Genomic DNA, 23,431 nt, shown 5'->3' on the forward strand with positions numbered 1-23,431 from the left:
GCTAGCCATATGCAGACAAATAAAACTGGACCATCAGCCTGTGATAATACTAGAAGAAAACCTAGGAAACACTATTCTGGACATCAGCCTTAAGAAGAAGTGTATGGCTGAGTCCTCAAAAGCAATCACAACAAAAATAAAAATTGACAAGTAGGACATAATTAAACTAAAGAGCTTCTGCACAGCAAAAGAAATAGTCAACACAGTAAACAAACAGTCCAGAGAATGGGAGAAGATATCTGCAAGCTCTGTATCTAATGAAAGTCTAATATCCAGAATCTACATGGAACTTAAACAATTCAACAAGAAAAAAAGCAAACAACCAAGTTAAAAAGTGAGTGAAATACATGCACAGACATTTCTCAAAGGAAGACACACAAGCAGCCAACAAACATATGAAAAAAATGACCAACATAGCTAAACATTAGAGACATGCAAATCAAAACCACAATGAGACAGCCTCTCATACTGGTCATAATGTTTATTATTAAAAGGTGAAAAAACAACAGATGCTGGCAAGGTTGTAGAGAATAGGAAACACCTATATATTGTTGGTGGGAATATAAATTAGTTCAGCCACTGTGAGAGTACTTTAGAGATTTCTCAAAGAACCTAAAACAAAAGTACCAGTTGACCCAGCAATCCCATTACTGAATATATATCCAAAAGAAAATAAGTTGTTCTACCAAAAAGACATGTGCACTTATATGTTTATTACAGCCCTACTCACCATAGTAAAGATATGGAATCAACATGGAATGCTACGCAGCCATATAAAGGAATGAACATATGTTCTTTGCAGCAACATTGATGTAGCTGGGGGCCATTATCCTAAGTAAATTAATGCTGAAACAGAAAACCAAACACTACATGTTCTCACTTATAAGTGGGAGCTAAACATTGTGTACTCATGGACATAAAGATGGCAACAATAAACACTGGGGACTAATAAGGTGGGAGCAAGGGGGCAAGGTTTGAAAAACTAACCATTTCATACCATGCTCACTACCTGAGTGACAGAATCAATCATACCCCAAACCTAAGCATCATGCAATATAGCCATGTAACAAACTGTACATGTACTTTCTGAATCTAAAATAAAACTTGAAATTATTTTTAAAATTATAAACCAAAACCAAATAAAAAATTTAAAAAAGTATTTTTGCAACACAGTCAATCCTATTCATTAAGATATTGTGTATGGCCGCTTTTGAGCTACAGTAGCAGAGTTTACTAGTTGTGGCATATTTACTACCTACAAAGTTTTACCCATGCTCTATGTGAATGGCACCATCTAGAGCTGAGTACTACAAAACTTGCACAACCATGCAGCATCCCAAAAACTACAGATCCCTGGCAAAAATCATCATCCCTACTGTGTCAGGAAAGTGACTTCAAATGACATGTGAGGTTCAATAGGGACTATATTAGTGGGACTGTAACAGGATACATTTTAGAAGAGGATAAAATCACAACTGCAAATACAAATTTAACATGTCAAGACTTTTATTTGACTAAATAATTGAGAGAATCAATAATATATAACAACCAGTTCAAATGAAGATTTGACTTCCAGAGATTTACAGTTTCTATCTCATCAAAGAACACCAGAGCTATACAGTTAAAGGGGTATATTAGTCCATTTTCATGCTGCTGATAAAGACATACCTGAGACTGGGTAATTTATATATAAAGAAAATGAGGCTTAATGGACTCACAGTTCCACGTGGCTGGGGAGGCTTCACAATTATGGCAGAAGGTGAAAGGCATGTCTTACATGGTGGCAAACAAAAGAGAATCAGAATCAAGTGCAAGTGGAAACCCCTTATAAAACCATCACATCTCATGAGACTTATTCACTACCACAAGAACAGCATGGGGTAAACTGCTGCCATGATTCAATTATGGGAATCATGGGAGCTACAATTCAAGATGAGATTTGAGTGGGGACACAGCTAAACCATATCAATGGACAAAAGCAGATTTTAATCAGGAACTATTGCAATATGGGAAAAGAGATCTCAATATAGAATTGTAGTCAATTCCAAATACAACACGGACAACTTGTGGATTTATAGCCAAGGAGCAAGGTCAGGGTTAGTGAATGCAAAATTACTAAAAGGAAGCATTAAGTGTAAGGGGTGATTTCTAGCTAAATGAACCCAGTAGGATTCTTATTGAAAGCTGGCCAGGATGAATGGATGTCACCTGGGGGACTCAGGGGAATTATAAATTAAATCAGATATCAAGGGTAGGGGTTCTGGTTAAACCAACTTAGCAAGACTGTTGCTATGGTTGTGTAATGCATGTCTGATAAGAATAGACACTAAGGTCACAGCCTAGAGGGCTTATAGGCAACTGACGGGTTTGGTCAAGGAGACAGTTTTTGTCAGTTTCTCCTTATGTTTAAAGAAGGAAGACATTCTTCTTGAGCAATAAAAGTCCATTACACATTAGGTTGCCTTTTGTTCATTAAAGACCAGCTGAACCATCTGTTGAGACTTGGTAGTAGAGGATATCTGCTGGATGGTGCAAGCAGTCAGTATTGAAGGAGGAGAGTTTCTAGGAAAACAAAGTAAGACAAAAATTTATGCTTGAAGCAAACTGAAAACCCAGTTTCTGAGTCCAGACTATAGCCAGCTGACAAGAGTTTATGTTGGGTTCAAAGCATTTTTAGATGGTGGAGTGAGGATGGCAGTGGAGTGCTGACAGATTTCCTGGTTTGCAGTTTGAATGTCTTTGGTGAAGATACATGCATCAGTGCTGAAGTTTTGGTTATTTCTCAGAACAGAGCATGGAAACATCTAGCTTCAAACACAGGGCTTCTTTAGATAGTCCCAAGAAGAACATGGGCAATCAGGTTTTAGTTCTCAGTAATGCAAAGTCAGGAGTGTGGGAGAAAAATTGGAAATGTTCATTTGGAGATATGTAGCCAGATTTCAGAGGAAACTAGAAAAGTTGAGCAGGATCCAGTCTAGTTTACAGATAGATAATGAAGTAGAAAGTAAAATGGAGTTACCAGGAGGCGAAAAATGGCTCTAAGACAATGAACACTCAGAAAAGTAGGCTATAGCTTTCCATGAAAATACAAAATTTATCTCTACAATCACTCTCATTTTGATTAAAGATAACTAAAGTAAGGTTATTCTTGTCTTCAGAATAAGTCTGGTCTCATTAGATCTGGCATGATTGTTTACCTAGGTGCAGCAAGACTATAATTGACCACAAAGACCTTTTTAAGTTTGCTTTGCTGAAATTTTTCATAAGGAATCTCAGATTAGACGTCTAAAATCCTCTCAAGACTAGGAAACCAAACCAAGACCTTGCCACCAGATTTTACCTTCAACACCTATCAATTTGGGTGAATCCCTCTCTCTTTGAAGTCTCCAAAATACTCTAAGTTTCCTAGGCCTGGCTGAATAAAAACTACATTACTCACATATAATGCTACAAACACTATAAGTTAGTTCCCAGGCCATTTTTTTCTAGAAGGGCTTTTTAAGCATTGGTTCCATAAAGTCAACCTTAACTCCTCAAAACTGTCTGGTCATATCTGATTCTATGCCTATTATTCTTAAATATAACATTCCAGTCAAAGCCTTGGTTAATATAACCAATGTTTCCAATTATGTCCTGGTAGAATAAAAAAGGTAGATTCTTATTGAACTTATGTAAATAATTATATTACCATGAAAATAAGAATATTCAATAAGAGCTTTGGAATTCTGAAGGGATCCGGAAGGGGAAAAGATAAATGTTTCATTTCTGTTTACAAAAGTATAATATACTAAATCATTGTAATTTATAGATAGTTTAAGAGAAAAAAGAAAAGGGTTTCTTATATCCAAAAAATGGAGCATTAAAGAACTAACAACGTTCCAAAGAAAAACCATTATCTTCTTTCACCAGTTCATTCAGTCCCATGTTATTAATTCTTATTCTACTCAGTCTTGAGTTAATAGTTTCATAAACCCATCATCTTTTCGATAAAACTCTTGGGACTTACATATGATTCCAAGGAAGATGGGTTATGAATGAGATTAAATTTTCTGCTAAACAGGTGGCTGGTTCTCAGATTCAGAATATATTTGATTTAAAGAAACTAAAGTATGTTGATATGTGTTTTGTATCTCTGAGTATATGAAGTAAAGTTCATATCTGTTGTATTCAAGTTTCTTGAGGACAGAGGCTTTGCTTACTTCTATTTTCTTAAAGCTGACGCTGGATAAGTTATTCAAAAATATTTGCTAAGTGGAATTGAAAGAAAAAGCCAATGAACAAAATAAATATAAACTAAGAAACAAAGAAAATTGGATATTTTACATAGTTAAATAAAACTTCACTCGGGGGAAGGCTTCTAATGATGGATCATCTCACATGTGCACTATCCAAATTCTTATCTAACTTCACTGTATCATGTATGACAGAAATAACAAGAAGAATTTAATCTGGAAACTTAGGAGTTGCAGAGAGAGCCTTACATCTGCCTGTTTTCTAAGAAAACTGATTGAGGAAAGAGGATCAAACAGAAAATTATTTTCTCCTGCAGGAGAAAAAATATACTGGAAGTTTACACTTTAGAGGGCACCTTAAGGATTATATGATTCAACTATTTTATTGTCTTTAAGCTAGTTTGCAACTCTGTAAATTGAAGATAAATGGTAACAACACAAAATAATTCTTGCCTATTGACATGCAAATTCCATCCTGTTCAATAAAAGTCCAATTGATTTCCCTTCCCCTCCTGTGGAAAAACCAGTTTTGCCCCCATTTGCACGTTCATTTTAATATTTCTGATTTATAAATGTGTCTGGTCTTCAGATTCTCTTCTGAGCCAGCTATAACATCTCGCTGGTTCCCTCATTGGTAAATGAGTAGAATAAAATATTTGCCGTCTGTTCATTTTTATTTCTTTGACAGTCATGAGTTTCACCTTTTTTGAAAATTAGTTTTTAAGACTTCCCAAAATAATATTATTTTTAGGAGAAAGTAAATATTCAATTCAAAAAACACACATAGATAAAAACAGAATCAAAAAAAGGACATTCAAGCTGTCAAAATAAATTAGGAGCTAAGCTTGAAATAATTATTAGTGTGTTAAGGATACAGGTAAATATTTATGTTCATAATACATCACCTAAGCCCATTGCAGTAGCAACAGCATTCAGGTAATACTCCAAAAGCCATCTATAAATACATTGTTTTAATTATTTACCCCATTGCCTTCATCGAAATGTAGAGGTGAGTCAAATCCCAAAGCCAATTTCCTTTTTCTCCCTGAATTTACATTTGTTTCTTTCTGTTTGCTAAATATCCATGCAAAAATCACACTAGTGTTAAAATGTGTACATGTTATAGGGCTCAGTTATCCTCTTCGAGTCTATGAAGAAATCTCCTCTGGGCTACTTCCAGGTAAGGCACTATAACAGCCCAATTCCTCCAGGACTGTCTGAGTTAACCTTCCTCAGAAGGCAGAAATTTGTGGAATAGCTTCAGGTTACAAAAATCACAAGGATCTTATTATGTCAACTGAATTTGATGCGAGACACCTATTATTTCCAAACTCTGTGGAATACAATTACACCATTAATTCTCTGGAGAGACAAAGAGGAGAGTTTTCAGGGATAAGCATTAAAAGAGGTTCCCTTCTAAATTATAATTAATTGGGCTCTGAGGAAAGTAAAACACAAGCTGAGAGAGAGATGTTCATTCGGTGAAATAAATGCAGTCTCTCCCAGACACCAGAGCATTGTTTGGGAAAGGACATTTTAGAATTGAATATGTGAAAAAATAAGAAGAGGTAACACATTATTTCCACTGCGGTTTTGTTAGATTCTAAAAACTACACATTATGTGCAAGAGAACACCAAATGATTCCCCAAATGTATATGAGAATACAGACTCAAATGACAATCCTGGTTGATTACTTCTTTTAAAGCTACATTAACTGGGGATAAAAAAGTTACAGGCTGTCACCAGCAGAGGGAAATACTGTCCTAAGGAAAAACATGGAATCCCACGCCCATTTTTTCCATCTTAATTCTTCTGTGGTATAAGCAAGAAATGAATGCTTCTCCCTAGTTCTTCTCATTTTATGGCATGTTGAACAGCAGAGAATTTGCTACTCGATGCCTAGAGCATAATTGTTTTGAGGAAGGATGAAGGAGAATGCAGGAAGCTGTCAGATCAGAGAAGAGTCAACTGAGAGCTGTCAGGCTTTAGGAGACACATGAGGCTGAATTATAAAATAGTTCATGTGCAAAGGAAATAAGAGCTTTCCTTATATATTCATAACTCACTCCTCTCTCAAACCTCCAAATCCAAAGCTTATTCTGGTAATATTGGTGAGTCCTCATTGGCTCCTTTCTACGGGAGACTATTAGCCATCCTCAACCAACAGGATCCTCTAATGTATAGGCATTCAGGGCGTGTCTTTCAGGACCTATATATTTTTTAAATGTCTAGCTGTTTTCCACTTAATATCGCCATAACCTTTTGGCTTTATTTTCCAAGGTTCCCAATACTGCCAACAATTAAGAAGCTGATTTCATGAAGGGAAGCTATATCCTGCAGTTGAATTACACAGCAAGTGTCACAATCCTGAATGAAAAGGAGGATCTATGTTCTTGTGATACAGCAGGCCTAAGCAGCCTCCTTCCAAACCAACTTTAAAGCCCCTCCTAGGGTCACAGCAAGCAGAGGTAACTATATGTCACAAGAAAAGAAGGTAGAGCATCTTCACCAGAACACTGGGGTTGCACCCTTTGGTTAGAGAGAGATGGTGCAGTGCCATATTATACAGTTGTCTTCAGAGAAGACAGAAAGAAAATGGGAGAAAGGAAGGCAGGCGGGCAGGCAAAATGGTACAGGTCACTGTGTAAGACACTTTGGCAATTTCTTTAAAACCTAAACATATTCTTACCACAAGATCCAGTAATAATGCTCCTTGGTATTTATCCAAGTAAGTTTAAAACTTTTGTCTATGCAAAAAAAATGCACATAAATATTTATAGCAGTTTTATTCATAATTTCCCAAACTTGGAAACAACCAAGATGTCCTTCAATAGATGAATGGATAAAGAAACCATGGTACACATGGAATACTATGCAGCCATAAAAAAGAAAGAAATCATGTCCTTTGTGGAAGCATGGATGGAGGTGGAAGCCATTATCCTAAGCAAATTAATACAGGAACAGAAAACCAAATATCACATGTTCTGTCTTATAAGTCAGAGCTAAACATTGAGTACAGATGGACACAAAGAAGGGAAAAATAGATACTAGGTTCTACTTGAGGATGGAAGGTAGGAGGAGGGAGAGGATCAAAAAACTACTCAGGTGCTATGTTCATTACATGGGTGATGAAATAATCTGTATACCAAACCCCCACGACATGCAATTTACCTATATAACAAACCTGCACATGTACCCCTGAACCTAAAATAAAAGTTGGAAGTAAAAAAAATAAACTGTGGTATATCCAGATAATGATGAATTATTTAGCAATAAAAAGAAATGAGGTGTGAAATGCATGGAAGAACCTTAAACATATATTGCTAAGTAAAAGATGTCAATCTGAAAAGGCTATATTCCATATCAATACAACCATATGACATTCTGCGAAAGGCAAAACTGAAGATAGTACAAAGATCAGTGGTTGTCAGGGGTTCAGAAGGTCAGAAGGAGGGACAAAATTTTTAGGGCAGTGAAACTATTCTGTATAATACATTTGAAAAAAGACAATGTACAACTGGGTGTAAACTATAGACTTTATTTCATAGTAATGCATTAATATTGGCTTATCAATTCTAACAGATGTGCCACATTAATGAAAGATGTTAATAACAGAGGAAACTGAAGGGAGAGGGCAAGGGTCCTATTGAAATTATCTGTATTTTCTGCTCATTTTTCTGTAAACCTAACTACAAAAAAAATTAAGTCTACTATGAATGAAACAAACAAATGAAGAATATCAAGAAAGAGCTATGGGGTTGGAAACTCCTAGTTAAAAAGAAATGGTCTGACACCAGAATGTATTCAATATCTTCTCTGTTTTATTGTATATATTTATCATATAGATGTCCAGGTCCAATCAGGAGTCAGAAATCATATAGTGATTTAAATAGGGGAAGTTTAATATACAAAGTTATTAAACTATGATCAAAGTGTAACTATAAAATATTTTTAAGGCTAAATATGCTACCCTAGGATGAGGGGAGCACTAAAGAAAGGCCATATTTGGAACGTGTAACTTCTCCCCAAGTCTGGGTTGGAAAAAGTAAGATTGCAGCCCAGTGGACACCAGAGAGGTTTCCTCTTTGCCTGGACCAGATCTTCTGCATTCACTGAGCAAGTAGGAAACAACCCTCTGGGGCTCAAGCTTTATACAGCCAGTGGCCAGCACGCTGGCAGGCAGGGTCAACCTTCCAGGCATGGCGAGAGTGTAAGTGAGCTTCAGAAAGTGATTAGAGACATAGGAGTAATGAGAAGAACAAATACCCTGAGGACAAGAGGCCTAGAGTGCACAGTGTTTCCTAGTGTCTCTGTCAATAAGGACCAGGAAATTGATCACCAGGTCAGGCAGGAGCTGCAAGGTTGTATAGGGGCCAAATATTCTGGGCTTTTGGCTGGGACACAGCACAACCCTGTCTTCGTCATCACACCACTAACTGACCCTACAATCACTGGAAACAGCAGAAGATCCCCTTTTGCCTGCTATGTCCTTCTAGTGCCCTCTACTGAGGATGTTGAACCTCATCCTCACTATAAAGGAGATGCTTACAAGAATTCCATCCTTCATCACAGAGCAAATATTGGAGAGTAAATTTGGAGCTAAGGGGCAATAAATTGAAAACTGTCATACATGAATAAACTGTATGTAATTAAATACAGAATGTGAGTGCAATGATTCTCAAAAAAAAATTTTGTATTCCTAAAGTTCTAAGATGAAGAACCCTTCCAGGTATTTGTTAAATAAATTCTTCGACTGGATTGACCCTAACTGCCCATTAAAATTAAGATTCTGTAGATTGTGCCATTGCACTCTAGCCTGGGCAAGAAGAGAGAAACTCTGTCTCAAAAAAAATTTAAGATTCTGGAGTCTAGAGTGTGAAGTAAGCCTCATCACAGAAATCTAAGTGGGTGAGTCCCATTGTGCCTTCACAGTATCTAATGTTATAGAAACACTGTGCTGAAGTTGTTAAAATCCAAGTCTATTGGGAAAGTTAAGTCCACGGTGATAGGTCTAGAAAGTGTCTCAAATAGGAGAAGTTCAAAAGATTTCAAAGATGCTTTTGCCATTTATTTCTGGTTTGTTATAAGAATTGAATACTTTCCAAACATGAAGGGATAAAATGATTCAGGACTAATGGCACCAATAAAATAACCTACTAAGGGAAATTCTGGTAAGGTGAGAACAGTAGCATGAGTGGTTAAGCAAGATTTTGGAACTAGACTCCTTGGATCGAAATCAGGGCTCTGCCACTTATTAGTGATGCAAAGTGCTTAACCTCTCTGTAAGTCAGTTTCCTCATTTTTAAGATGGAGATGGTAATCATTAAGGTGGCTCTTAGAGATATTGTGAGGTTAGATGAATAGGTACATGTGAAGTATTCAGAACAGTGCCTAGCACCAGTCCATGTGATATAAGCATGGCTATTCTTATTATTAAACTTGTACAGGTACTGTACAAATAGCAGGTAAAATCAAGGAAGGAATTTTAAAGAGTAAAATGAATACCATATTAAGAGATTGGAAAGAAGACCATGAAACAAGAAAAAAAAAATTAGAAATTCCACATCTCTAGACATTGTGAAGCATGAGACTCCTCCCACAAAAGGTAAGTGCAGATTTTTCAAGGGAGTCATGGCATCTCATATCTCCCACAAAATAAGAAAGGGCTCTAGTAGTTATGAAGAGTCTGCTATTCCCTCCGAAAAGTAAGTGTAGACATGGTAAGTAGGTGGTTACTGAAGGGCATACCTTTCCTGGGAAAAGTAGTCACCTGCAGTTCTTATCAAATAACCCACCTCTTTCTCAGTCTCAATGATTGTATTATTTATACTCACTTCTGCTTATTACATGGATAACTTACATTCAGATATTTTGCATCTAGAATTTAGATAATTTACGGTAAACACACTCATTTCTGAATATTTTCATTCAGATTAACAATCCAGTTGTTTCAACTGAAAATTTCTTGGTGTATTCCGAACCAAAAAAGACACTTTCCTACTTTGAACTTCTATTGAATGATAGCACGATTGCACATGCCGCTTGCAAAAAATAATTGGAGTTGGTCATGCTTGCTTTCTTAGGCAGACTCATTTTCTAGGATGCAAATGGATGAAATACAGGTTCTGACCTTATTTTTCTCACTCCAGCATGCTTGAAATGATTTCATTGTCTCATGATCCACTAGGACAATTCTATCAACTATTTTATTTCTTAATCTGTAAAGATATTATAGTATTTTTTCTAGTGTACGTCTGTGCATCTCTTTCTGTTCAAGTGTTTTGCGGTTTTCCATTAAAATCCCATCCTCTTAAACTTTTAAAAATTCTGTCCACTTATTTTATATCCTAAGAAGTTTACATAATTAATAAAACAATAAATATTATACATGTCAAATTAATCTGATTTCTTTCTGCATTGTGAGAAAAATCAACTTGGTTTCATTAAGACTGCTTGCCTCAGGAATCATTCCACTGAGTCATTGTAGGATAATACAAGTATATATAGCTCCTGATAAATACACCATAGATTCCAATAAGAAACCTGATTCCAAGCCCCTACTATACATGGATGGAACTGCCCTTTGTTCACCAAAATGGTAAGTTGCAATAAATGGCAACCATTATTATTCCACAGACTCAAATTTTGGCTAAAGACAGAGCTGGGATGGATGCTTAGACAGGAGGCACAGTGTATTAGTTCATTCTCACACTGCTATAAAGAAATACCCGAGACTGGGTAATTTATTACGAAAAGAGGTTTAATTGGCTCATGGGTCTGCAGGCAATACATGAAGCATAGTGGCTTCTGCTTCTGGCGAAGCCTCAGGAAGCTTCCAGTCACAGCAGAAGGCAAAAGGACAGCAAGGCGTCTAGCAAGGTGGGAGCAGTGGCGGGGTCAGGAGGGAGGAGCAACACACTTTTAAACAACCAGGTCTCTGAGAACTCTATCACAAGAACAACACCAAGGAGATGGTGCTAAACCATTTATGAAGGGTCTGCCCCCATGATTCAATCACCTCCCACCAGGCGCCACCTCCAATGTTGGGGATTACATTTCGATATGAGATTTGGGCAGGGACATAGATTCAAACCATATCACACAGCTTCACTCCCTGGTCACATTCTGTATTAAGAGCGCATTTGTAAAGAAAATATGTTAGCATGACAGTTAACACCATGATGAGAGGCATCAGAAGAAGGCAAGTGAAGGCAGAACTCTAAATAAAGTAGAAGAGGAAGTCAAATTGTTGGGTTTGCTTTTTTAGGGTGGTGGGCATCATTTGGTTATGTTTATTGTTGTTGTTAGAAGCTTGCTGCCCATCCATCCACCAATAAATGAAGGCTGTGATTTCCCTCCCATCCCTTCAGCCAAGGCTCCTAGGGAACCACACTATAACCCTGCCTCCAAACTGTCTTGCCTAAAGTCTCACAACTACTATGTGTCAAAACAGGATTGGAACCCAATTGCCCTTGGCTTCAATATTCTCAGATTGACCTTCAGGTCTTTTACATAAACCCCCAATGTGTGGCTAGCCTGGAAAACACAATGTAAACCCCACTACAATCCCTTAACTGAAATTCCAGGTCCAAAATGTTCTGAAAACTGCAAGGTTTTCCTAAGTTTGTGGTAAACGCATTTGGTGGTAAATCTGACCTGAACTGACAGGAAGATATTTACAGTCTTTATGTACTCCACTTAGTGTCAATATTCAAACATTTTCCTAGAGAAGCATTAATGTGTTTGAATACTGTCCTCAGACCTTGCTGTGGGTATACATATATTTTATTTATTTGTTTTCTTTTTCCTTTCTTTTTATTCACTTTTTTCTGGGGGGTGGGGAGGCAGATTCCTGGTGAAAACTGGAAAACGTACTAGACAAATTCTAAAAGATCTGTAACACTGTGGGTATATACTGAGATAGTATGTGAACAACAGGGTAGTCACACAGGGCCCTACACTTAACAATGACCCTGCACTTGGCTAAAAGCTCTGCTGTGGCATCATGAAATCCTTAATAATTTTTTAACAAGATGCCTTGCTTTCCCCACCGCCACCACAGAGCCCTGTAAATTATGTAGCTAGTCCTGAGTATAAGCACTACAGTAGTATAAGCACTACTCGTAATATCTTCACAGTATCTAATATATCTACTACTATATAATACTATAATATTATAGTACTGTATAATATTATACTATAATTATAATACTATAATATTATACTACTATATAATAAGTATACAGTAGCATACAGTAGTATAAGCACTACTCATAACTTTTCTGATTTTTCTAAAATCAGAAAAGTTATGAGCTCTGAAACACATCTGAACCTAGGGCTTTGGCTAAGGGACCTATGTTACTACACTACCAGTATTAATTCTATTGTTACTAACAGCATGGATTGAGTGCCTCCTGTAGGCAAATGATTTCCTAAGGACTTTACACGTGTTAGCTCTAACCCTGTGAGGTACATATTATGTTATTCATTTTTTTTTAATTTAGTAAAGTGAGGTTCTGAAAGTTACCCTAAACTTTTAAGATCACCCAGCTAGTAAATGGCAGAGTTGGAATTCAAACTAAGGTCTGCCTGACTCTAGAACTTGTTTAGTATTCTAGGAGGTAGGTGCTTTGGAAGTATTAGGACGAACCATGAGATTGCCAATATCCAATCGTTTTACATAGAAAAATGGCGATTTCATGTGGCTCAACTTAATGTGAATGACTACTTACAAAATATAATCTCCCTCTATTTCATTTATGGGTGTTTTTTTAGTTTGAAGCGATGACCAAACTAATCCTTTTGCTAAAATGTAAATAAAAGGTTGCAGTGAAGTCAGAAGAAAAGTTTATGTAGTTCAATTTAAAACAAGTTGCATGTCTCATCCTGTCTCACTAGAGATGACATCACTGCTCCTAAATAGGGAGGATGGATCACATGGGAGAACTTGTTTTTATTGTGATCAGCTGCAGGAGATCAGCAAGATGACCTCATCTGCAGCTGAGGGGATTTGACCTTTGCCCCTTTAGGTATGTGAAGCAGAAAAAAGTCCTTCACAGGCTGAGGAATGCAAAACAGACAAGCATCTTAGCCAGCAGAGTTTATCAAGCATGTGTTCAGTGCAAATGCTCAGACTTGGACATGATGCAAAAGCAATTAAGAGAAAGAACAGTGAGTAGCCTGGGAGTTGGGTGGGTCCTTTGGTGTTTCTCAGTAATACTAGAAAAATATGTTTTTCATTTTCAAATAATAAAAGATAAGAAAGGGGCCTTTAAAAAAAATGCTTCTTGTGCTAAGTTACCATAAGCAGATGATAGAACTTCAGTTCTTATCATAATCAGTTTCCTGTGAGAATATCTTAGATGTAATCAAGTCAGATCTAACAACTGATCAATTTAACTGGCTAGTTTTAAAAACAAACTCTAAATAAAACATGCTCTTCGGCTGTATTTTTAAATTGATGCAGTGAAAGTGACAGTTGGACAATAAAAGCCCAGGTTATCCACTCACACATGTCTAGGAATGTGTGGAAAATTAACGAGATAAGTTGCTTATTGTGTATTCTTTCCTCGTCCTGTTTATATCTACTTAACTCCCAGACCGAAAAGCTCACAGTGTTACAGATTTCCTTCTGTTCAAAAACTCCTTATTAACCAGAAATTGCTTAGTATTTTAGGGCTTTGAAGTGTATTATTTGATGTAGCACTCATGGGCACCATGATGAGGAGCTCTTAAATCAGCTTAAGAAAGGTGAACTAGTAAGATCAAAAGAGTGTTCCTTTTTCCTGGTTAATTGTTAATCAATGTCTTCCAAAGCGAACACCTTGCAAGAAGCAGAGTTTTTGTATTTTACTAGCAACTAATTGGAGAGATGGAAGCCCTCCAAAAGAGTTCTAGAATGCTGAAATATGAAACGTTAAAAAAATTTCATCCAGGTTAAAAAGGCAGTTTATTATTCTAATTTTCAGCTGCACAGTTACCCAACTTAAGCCAAGTCTTTTCACATTTCCTGAGTGATTTTTATCTTACCTACTGCTTCCCACTTACCAAGTGGGAAGAAATCTCCTTCCCTCAAACTGAGAATCTGAGAAGACCAATTGCTTTAAAAAATGTAAGAAAAATGGCTGATGATTTAGGCAGTTAGTAGTATAATTATTTCTTCTATTTTTATTGTTTTTGTGATACTAGAAGTAGTCATTTTCATGTTTATCCAATATCTTTGAGGTCCAAAGTGAGGTGTCAAATTTCACAAAAACTTTATATTTCAGCAATATTTTTGGTGGGTAGATTTTCAAAGAGTTTTGTTTGAGATTTTCAAAGAGTTTTGCTTGGTTATCACTCAGTGCACTCAGAAAAACAGTCATTTACAAAAGTAAACATCAAGAGATAGTGAAAAACTTTATGAAAGAAAAAGTATCATATCCTAATGTCTACCACTAGGTGAATGGATAAATAAATTGGGGTTTATCCATACAACAGAATTCTACTGAGTGTAAAAATAACTATTGATACACTCAACAACAGGAATACATCTTGAAATAATTATACTGAGTGAAAAAAATTCCCTAAGACATTTTGTATGACTCTTCCTGTTTATAAAATTCTTTTAAAATGCAAACTAATCTATAGTGACAGAAAGCAAATGAGTAGTTGCTTGTGAACAAGGAGAGGAGGCAGGGAGGGACAAATGGAAGGTATTACAAAGGGGCGAATGAAGCTTTTGCAGGTGATGAATATGTTCTTTATCTTCATTGTAGGTAATGAATATGTTTGTTATCTTCATTGTGGTGAAGTTTTTTAAGTGTATACATATATCCAAACATATTAAATTGTACACCTTGTGCAATTTATTGTATGTCAGTTATATTGCAATACAGTTTTCAAATCTTTAAATAAAATTAGGCATGAATAAAAGGTATTGTAATTTGCCTTAAGTCACAGGTCTAGGTCATGGAGGAACAAGGACTTGTAATTAGCTGTCTGAAACTAAAGCCAGCAAGGAGGAAGAAAAGATTCTTCTTCCAAATGATAGGTTTGCCAGTTAGAGAGGACTCCTTGACTAAGGAGGTTGCCTACTGATTATGTGAAAGTCAAGAATGTTCCAAGAGGGAAGCCTTTTAGAGGAGTGTTACTAGTTTGGATGATTTAATGTGAGGGTCAGTCTTACATTTTGACCAGTTTTCTTTGCAGGGCATCTAAAAACATGATGACCTTGATTAATCAGAGAAAAATAAACATGATTTCATATTTATTTTGAAACTGGCTTTCCTCAACCAGTTTATGGGTACCTAGTAAGTCTTCAAGGATTATAAAATAAATAGGTACTTGGAATATCTTGAAAAATTCTGGCAGAATTCTTCACATTCTTCCGAACCACTGGAAAAAAAAAAATACACCAGGATGATGAGTCCTTAGACCAGGGTTTTTCAGCTGCAGCATTATTGACATTTGGAGTTGGATACTTCTTTGTTGTGGGTGACACCCTGTCCATTATAGGATGTTTAGCAGCACTCTTGTCCTCTAACCACTAAATGCCCAGAGCACAGTCCTCTTAGTTCTGACAACCAAAAATGTCTCCAGACATTGCCAAAATGTCCCTTGGCGTACAAAACTACCTCTGATTGAGAACCACTGCATCAGAATCACTGTTATGTTTGAGAAAAATTCAGAAATTATAAATAAGCAAACAACTAATTTAGAGAAGAAGGGTCGATATCATTACTAACAAAAGAGCTCTTACAAGCCGGTTAAAAACTATACTGCTAGAGAGAGAAACATAAAACAAATAATGACTTCTAATATTTCAAATTAGCTTGCCACTGGTAAGGACCTTTAAAATTTACATTACTTCTAAGCTGGGTCCTCTTTGCTGCTTAGTGGGTTCGGCAAACATTCTCTAATTTTATTGCCTACCTCGTACAGCATTTCAGCCTGTAGTTTCAGCTGATCATTTCTCAGCCAATATACATCTGGTAGCATTGGATCTTTCCTTAGCTTTCAAACAGTAGTAGCCATTGTCTTTAAACAATGCTTATGGCCCATTATGAAGTGGCCAGTTGTAATAAATGTATCTTAAACATTAGTACAGAAAAAGTGTATCACACTTGAAATCATCTTGTTTCCATTAATCAAATAAACTCAGGTTTCCATTAATTAAATCAGATGCCATTCTGATTTAAACTAGACAGCAAAAAACCCAGAACTAAAAGAAAAGCTCAATGATATAATCAAGCTATTTGAATGAGTGGTTGTAATAATATTCTCATTCTGTGATTATAACTTATTTAAATATAAAGATTTATTGTGTACATGTATACAATGTAAGCCATATTAAAACATTTGGGAGAGAATATAAGGGTGTAAATAATGAATAAATTAATTCATGATCTTTTTTCTTAAAATGACAATAGGTGGAAGTTCTGATCCTAAGGAAAAGAAACAATGCAAATGTTTGGAGAAGGCCTCTAAATCTGGATTCTTCAAAGTAATATTTGTATTCAAGACCATTGATAAAAGATACATTGTATATGTGATAATATCAGACCCTTCCACAATGCAGAGAAAGGATTTATTTGCATGCTAATGTATGCCAAAGGATAAGTAATTCCTCCCCTTCTTCTCCTGCTAAATACTGGTCACAAAGCTTAGATTCAATGTCAAATAAATCTGAAAGCTGGTACTCGAAGTCACTGCTGGGGAAGAGAAAAGCTTTATGCCTGTAGCTGGGCCCATGGACAAAGCCAAGGATTCAGTAAAGTACTGAGGCTTACATTCCAGCTGTGTAATCATCTCCCTCTGTGACCTCGGACAAATGATTGTGCTTCCACATTCTTATTTCTTCATCTGTAAAAAATGACAAGAAAAGTTTGGAAGGGGAGATCTCAGTGTTCATACTCAAACTATACATCAAATTGTTATAATTAAAACCACAACATAACCCAGTTCTATAAACCTATAGCAGATGCCATAATATTATATCATTTGTCAGTAAAAATCTGCTTCTATTCCATTTGATACAGACACAAAGGTGATGTATTCTTTAACAGGCAAAATAAATCCCAGTAGAGAATACTATTGGCATTGTTCTTTCCTTGCATTCAGCTCGTTAAAAACAGAATGATCGTGTGGGAACCTTGAAAAAAATGACTGAATATACTAAGTGAAGCACTTCTTTAAGAGTACATAATTTTAATTTTAATCAAAATCCCAATTTTATTTTTAATATTAGCCTTCATCAAGAATGTGAAAAAACTAAACCAAGAAAATTTACTTTGTTTATTCCTTTAGTTTAATAAGAGCAAATTGTTTCTAATCTTAGTTCTATGAATAACAAGGTATGTGACTTGGACAGATATGGCTAATTTATAGAAAAGAACATTGTATATAATCATTATGCATTTATATTTAAGAGCCTTTACAGTAACATTGAGGGTAACTATAACATCAAGTAAAAAATTATCTAGAAGAGTTTTTACATTTTTAATCACTTAGAAAAGTATTCACAGAATACTAAGTGAACAGACAAAAAAAGAAGTAAAACTTATATGTATAATATAATATCAACTACCAAAAAATGCCAGGGGTAGTAGAAAAATCTACCAAAATGTTAGCAATAGTGGTCTTATTTAATGTGGTAAAATTTTAAATCATATTTTTCTCTTCTTTCAACTTTTCTCTTTATTATATTCTTTAACACCTATATATTATTTTATAATCAGAAAATAATAAACTATTCATGAAAGAAAATATAACTCCCAGGTAATGAGAACTTCAGCTTCCATCTGTTAATTTCTGCAAACAGTAGTACCCATTATTACTGAGAATGCTCAGATAATCTTACACACCAATGACATTTCAGAATCAAAGGATTAGTTATATCCCATGCCATACAAAAAAAATTGATTCCCCGATATTACTTACTTCCTCTGGTCATTACTGCAGCCAGAGATCAGGGTTGGCAGTGAGGGAATAATTTTCCTTGCCTCGGACCAGGAAGCCTTCAATTCCAGGGGAAGAGATGACAATGCGAAGGAGTAACACAGCTGGGGAATACCTTATTGATGAAGCCACAAAATAGCTTTCTAAATGACCAGAAGTTGTGCCTAGCAAATGTATCAGCAAATCTCTGTGGCTTCATTACCCAAACTTCTTCCTCTAGGAAACCACCTACTTCTCCCACAGAGGAGTCATGAGCAGTTAGTGTCAGCTCAGGAGCAGCCACAACTGCCCACATGCTCCCAAGAGCTTCTAGTGTCTTTCTAAAATATACACACAGCTCTTTTTGGGTATAAGTGTGACTCATTTCTTCACTTATTCTATATTCATTGAGCACCAAGTATGTGTCAAGCCCAGGAGACAAAAATATCTCCTCATTTAAGACAGGTAAGTCAAGCATTTTGAGGTTATAATTTGAAGTTTGCCTCAAGGTATTATAGAAAAAGTTTGCATTTTAGAGTAAGGTAGACTTGTGCTTGAACCCCAACAGGAAAATAATATTTATGGTTGAACTTGGATAATTTACTTAGCCTTTCTGAACTTTGATTAATATTCTATAATGGGGCTAGTCATACCGATATTATTTTAAATATCTGGTACATAATTGTGATTCTCAATAAATAATTTTACTTTGTTAGTAACATATTTATTAACAATTAAACATAAGAGAGGCATATTCTGGAAAAAATCATTACTACTTAAGAAGCATACAGAAAAATAGAATAATCAATACATGTAATTAGAGCAGTATGTCCCTGAGGAACTTTGATGGAGAATAACCCATTAGTCCCTCAATAATTCGAAATAAACTGAAATATTTCTAGACATTTTAAATGTTTTATCTATTTCTGACAGAAGCACTAATTTTAACATAGAAGCTCTTCAAGTAAGTTGCTAACTGTAAAGTACCCTATTAAAACCACTCTTTCTGATCTGCCCAAACTAAGGAAAAAAGAGAGAGAAACAAATGTTAAATTTTGGCTAAAGCCAAAGTCAGATGCTTCAGAAAAAAGGTAACCAGCTCCTCTACTTGGACCAGACTCATCAAGAAAACAAGTGAGAAAAGTCGCTTTGTATCCTCATTCATTATTTTCTAGGTAGTGGGAAATAATAAAAGTGTTCCTGAATGAAAATAGAAGGGAAACGTTCTAAACAAGAGTGCCCAGGGTCAATCAAATGTTTTCTTGTTTTGCTGAGGAGGAGGATATGTAGAGGAATCATGTGGGAATGAGGCTGAGGGAAAGGTGGGATGGCATTTGGAGAGGTTGTAGATTCCAACCTGAAGTATTGGTATTAATGTCCTCATCATTTCATTTAAGATTTATAACATCTGCATGAACTAAGCATTTTGGAGATGAGGAAACCAATTCCCATTAAGAGATTTGGCCAATGTCACACAGCAAGAAAGGGAAAGACAGGATTGAAACCCAATTTCCTGATTCCTAGGTCAGAGTTGACTGCATGCTTCCTAATAGACCCCTTAACAATGACCTAAACTCAAAATTTGGAAGACTGGAATAAGGAAATCTGCTAATATTGGTTACATTGTTTTATAACCTTATCCCATAGGATGTAAGATAACAAATTTGTTTTGGTAGCATCCTTAGAATTCAGGTAAACAATAGGTTTCAAGAAAGTGTCATAATGAAATAAAGACAGAAATCGCATATGGGTACTAATTATTTAAAAATCACTTAGAAGGTAAGTAAATCATCAAGATTTTCCTTTCTAGAGAAATGATCTAATAGAGGAAAAACATGTTTGTCTTTCCTCGGATGGTTTCCCACAATTTCAAAAGGATTGTTTTGCTTTTAACATATTTTCTCCCATGATATTCTTTGATCTTCAGATTAACTAAAATGTGTGAAGTCCCTGTTTGCTGAGAGCAAAAGAGAACTACAACTGTTCATAGCCCTTCACCTGCTCTCTTCAAGCTATGATAGGATTCAGAGCAAGGAAATATCTGCCAAGACTTGAAAATGCCATCTCTATGTTCTTGCATATGCTGTTCCAGAAGAGGCAGGCCCTTACTCCTCCTGACTTCCACAACCTTCGTTTACCCATAAATAGAATTACTGGATCCCCATTTGCAGACTCCATCCCTTATACCCCATCTCTAAGACCAATTCTGACATTTGGCAGAAAAGATGTAAATCACGTTGATTCTCTATTCTAGCATTCATCATCCTGTGACTCTCGCTCCTAGACAGGTCTTGAACTTGTATCCTAGTCTCTAACTGTGAGCAATTAAAGGACAGCAACTATATCTTACTTTATTTTATGCCCTAGAATCTAATATATTGGTGGCATACACATAGACAATAAATGTTTGCTGATTGACTGACTGACTGACTGACTGACTGGTGGAGTGGAGCTTCTGCCCTGTTGGTAAAACCCAGTTGACACCTGTTTGGTAACTCAACCCCTGTTCTACTCTCTGTGTTTAAGTTCTTGCTTTGGTTACCTTCTTAGTAGTCTAGCCCATCTGGGATGTAGGACCATGTCTTACACCTGGAAATGTACTTCACAGGATATGATTCCTTTCCCTGAGCTCCTACTGATAAATTTTTGACAATGGTAGAATTTACCTTGCTTTTTGAATCTCCACACATCATTTCTCCCCAGCTTCACCACAGCCCTGACATACTGACTGGCTGTAATACTGCATCACTCTGGGTAGGTTGTGTTTGTTTAGGCTATCACATTGGTGAGTATAATATATACTACTAGATGTCTTCTGCTAGTCTATTTTTCTGGTGGTACATGGATCACTTGTTTTTATAAAAAGTAATTCACATCTTACCACAGACTTACTTCATTAATCTATAAAATCTGTTACTATCCAAATTATATCACGGTTCCATGAAGTAATCTGTCAATTGCCAAAAAAAAGGAGAGATGAGATAGGTAAAATAAATAAATTTATTGACCCACAGAGAATAATTAAGTCACTTTGAAACTCCTCATTGTCCTTAACAAAATAGGATGTGTATATTTGTGTGTGTGTGTCTATGTGTGTGTGTATTTAATTTTTGTTTGAGTAAGTTAAGCAACTCTCTCTGACCTCTGTTTTCTTTCTATTGAAACAATAGGTCTGTAAACACATTACTGCAGATTGAAAGTTTTCATCTTAAGCTACTGCTTCATCTTATTTCTCAGAGTTGAACAACGTAGCAAGCTGAAGCAAATCATACTCTGGAGAGCTACATTATTTTAATTCACTAATGATTCCATTTTAAGGCATCTGGAGACCCAAGAGTCTTGTCCATGAAAATTAAAACCTCACATCCAAGACAACACCCCAATCAAAAAAAAAAAAAAAAATCTATGCCAGCTCATGGTCTAAAAAAACCCACAAAGACTTAGAAAAGACCCCTCACATTTGGAAAAATCAGAGGAGTTTGTTGTCTTCACAAAATAATTGAGGGCATTGTCATCAGTTTTTCAAAATTATTTCTGAGCCACTAAGCAACGAGTTGTTTAAGAGCATTTTCACTTTGTAAGAGGAAGGATGACTCATGGTTTCAAAGACAACTTGGTGCCAAGTTGAGGCAGGGTGGTGATCCCATTTTATCTACCTCAATGCACTTAAACCTTAAACCGATTGTTTAAAAACTATGCTTAATTTTTCACAAAGATTCACATTAGCAGAGGGATCATGAGGTCATGTTTGTCCATCTAACACCACATCCTGCCTCCAGTAATGGCTACAGAATTCCTCAGAGGAAAGAGTGATGTTCATTTCATAATATTTCTTGTTAGCAATGAGATGAAACACTCAAGTGAAAGTATTTTCTTTTAATATTTCTTAACTACATGAGAAAATATAAGATACTAAATTTAATATTTAAGGACAAAAAAGATATTAGGTCAATTTTCTTCAGTCCAACTCCAAGATCTAGTTAGGTCATTAAATGTTAGAACTGAGTAATTTTAATAATGACTTTGATTTAAAGTTCAGAGGAAGTAAACTTTTAAGTTCATATGCAATTATGGTAGAATATAATTATATTCAAATTGATCTCGACAGCTGATTTCTATAGAAAGTCACAAGAAGAATCAGGGAGAAGGGATGTAAGACCCCCTGGCCGGGCGCGGTGGCTCACGCCTGTAATCACAGCGCTTCGGGAGGCCGAGGCGGGTGGATCACGAGGTCAGGAGATCGAGACCATCCTGGCTGACACTGCGAAACCCCGTCTCTACTAAAAAATAAAAAAAAATTAGCCAGGCGTGGTGGCGGGCGCCTGTAGTCCCAGCTAGTCGGGAGGCTGAGGCAGGAGAATGGCGTGAACCCGGGAGGCAGAGCTTGCAGTGAGCTGAGACCGCGCCCCTGCACTCCAGCCTGAGTGACAGAGCAAGACTCCGTTTCCAAAAAAAAAAAAAAAAAACCCGGAAGCATGCCGACATATAAAACCCCAAGGCAAACCACACACTTGACTCTCTCAAGGCACCCACTTAGTCCTCTTCCAAGTCTATTTTACTTCCTTTCATTCCTGCTCTAAAGCTTTTAAATAAACGTTCACTCCTGCTCTAAGAAAATCATAAGAGGAGAAAGGTGAGTCCTATGAACTGAATATCTGTGTCCCCCACCAAAACTTATGTTGAACCCCTACCCCTCAATGTGATAATATTTGGAGGTGAGGCCTTTCGAAGGTAATTAGGTTTAGATGAGGTCTTGAAGGTGAGGTCCACATGATGAGATTATTTTCCTTATAAGAAGAGAGAGGGACAAGAGCTCACTCTATCTCTGCCATGTGAGGACACAGAAAGAAGGCAACTATCTGCATGCTAGGAAGTGGTCCTCACCAGAACCCAACCACTTGGGCACCCTGATCTCAGACATCCAGCCTCCAGAACTGTGAGAAATTGTTCTTGTTTAAGTCACTAGTCTATGGTATTTTGTTATGGCAGCCCAGGCTGACTAAAACAATGGGTATAATTCAGTACTCAATTGACTACTTATAATTACCATAAGCCTTCCTTCTGGAGTAGATCAGATCTTTTTCTCAGAGCTGGGGAAGGGAAAAAGCCAATTTTGTTTTTTCTCTGTGAGTGCAAAGTGTCCAACCCTGGACTGAGTTTAGGGAAATATTCTGAAGCACTTAGTTTGGCTGCTTGTGACCCACAATGCACAGGAACTAAACAACCACAATCTATAACGCTTTGCCTCTGCACAGATTTGCCAACAGTATTGTATTATTAT

At 36.4% G+C, this 23,431-nt stretch overlaps 1 long non-coding RNA gene and 1 other non-coding gene across 3 annotated transcripts; both read right to left on the bottom strand.

The window, feature by feature from the left end:
* Positions 1-1,443: 1,443 nt before the first annotated feature.
* On the bottom strand, positions 1,444-18,498 carry LOC100936518 (uncharacterized). 2 transcript variants are annotated; one of them, XR_008523477.2, is made up of 4 exons: positions 18,154-18,480; positions 17,004-17,076; positions 15,522-15,609; positions 1,444-2,562 (listed from the first exon to the last, which is right to left on the bottom strand). It is a non-coding gene; the product is annotated as an uncharacterized LOC100936518 (long non-coding RNA). The 2 variants fall into 2 exon arrangements; XR_150960.5 differs by lacking the exon at positions 1,444-2,562 and having other exon boundaries at positions 15,058-15,609; positions 18,154-18,498.
* LOC112132874 (U7 small nuclear RNA) lies at positions 12,074-12,138 on the bottom strand. Its single transcript, XR_002914579.1, has one exon. It is a non-coding gene; the product is annotated as a U7 small nuclear RNA (small nuclear RNA).
* Positions 18,499-23,431: the final 4,933 nt, after the last annotated feature.

The sequence above is a fragment of the Pongo abelii genome, chromosome 2, assembly GCF_028885655.2.
Source record: "Pongo abelii isolate AG06213 chromosome 2, NHGRI_mPonAbe1-v2.0_pri, whole genome shotgun sequence".
NCBI classification, from domain to species: Eukaryota; Metazoa; Chordata; class Mammalia; order Primates; family Hominidae; genus Pongo; species Pongo abelii.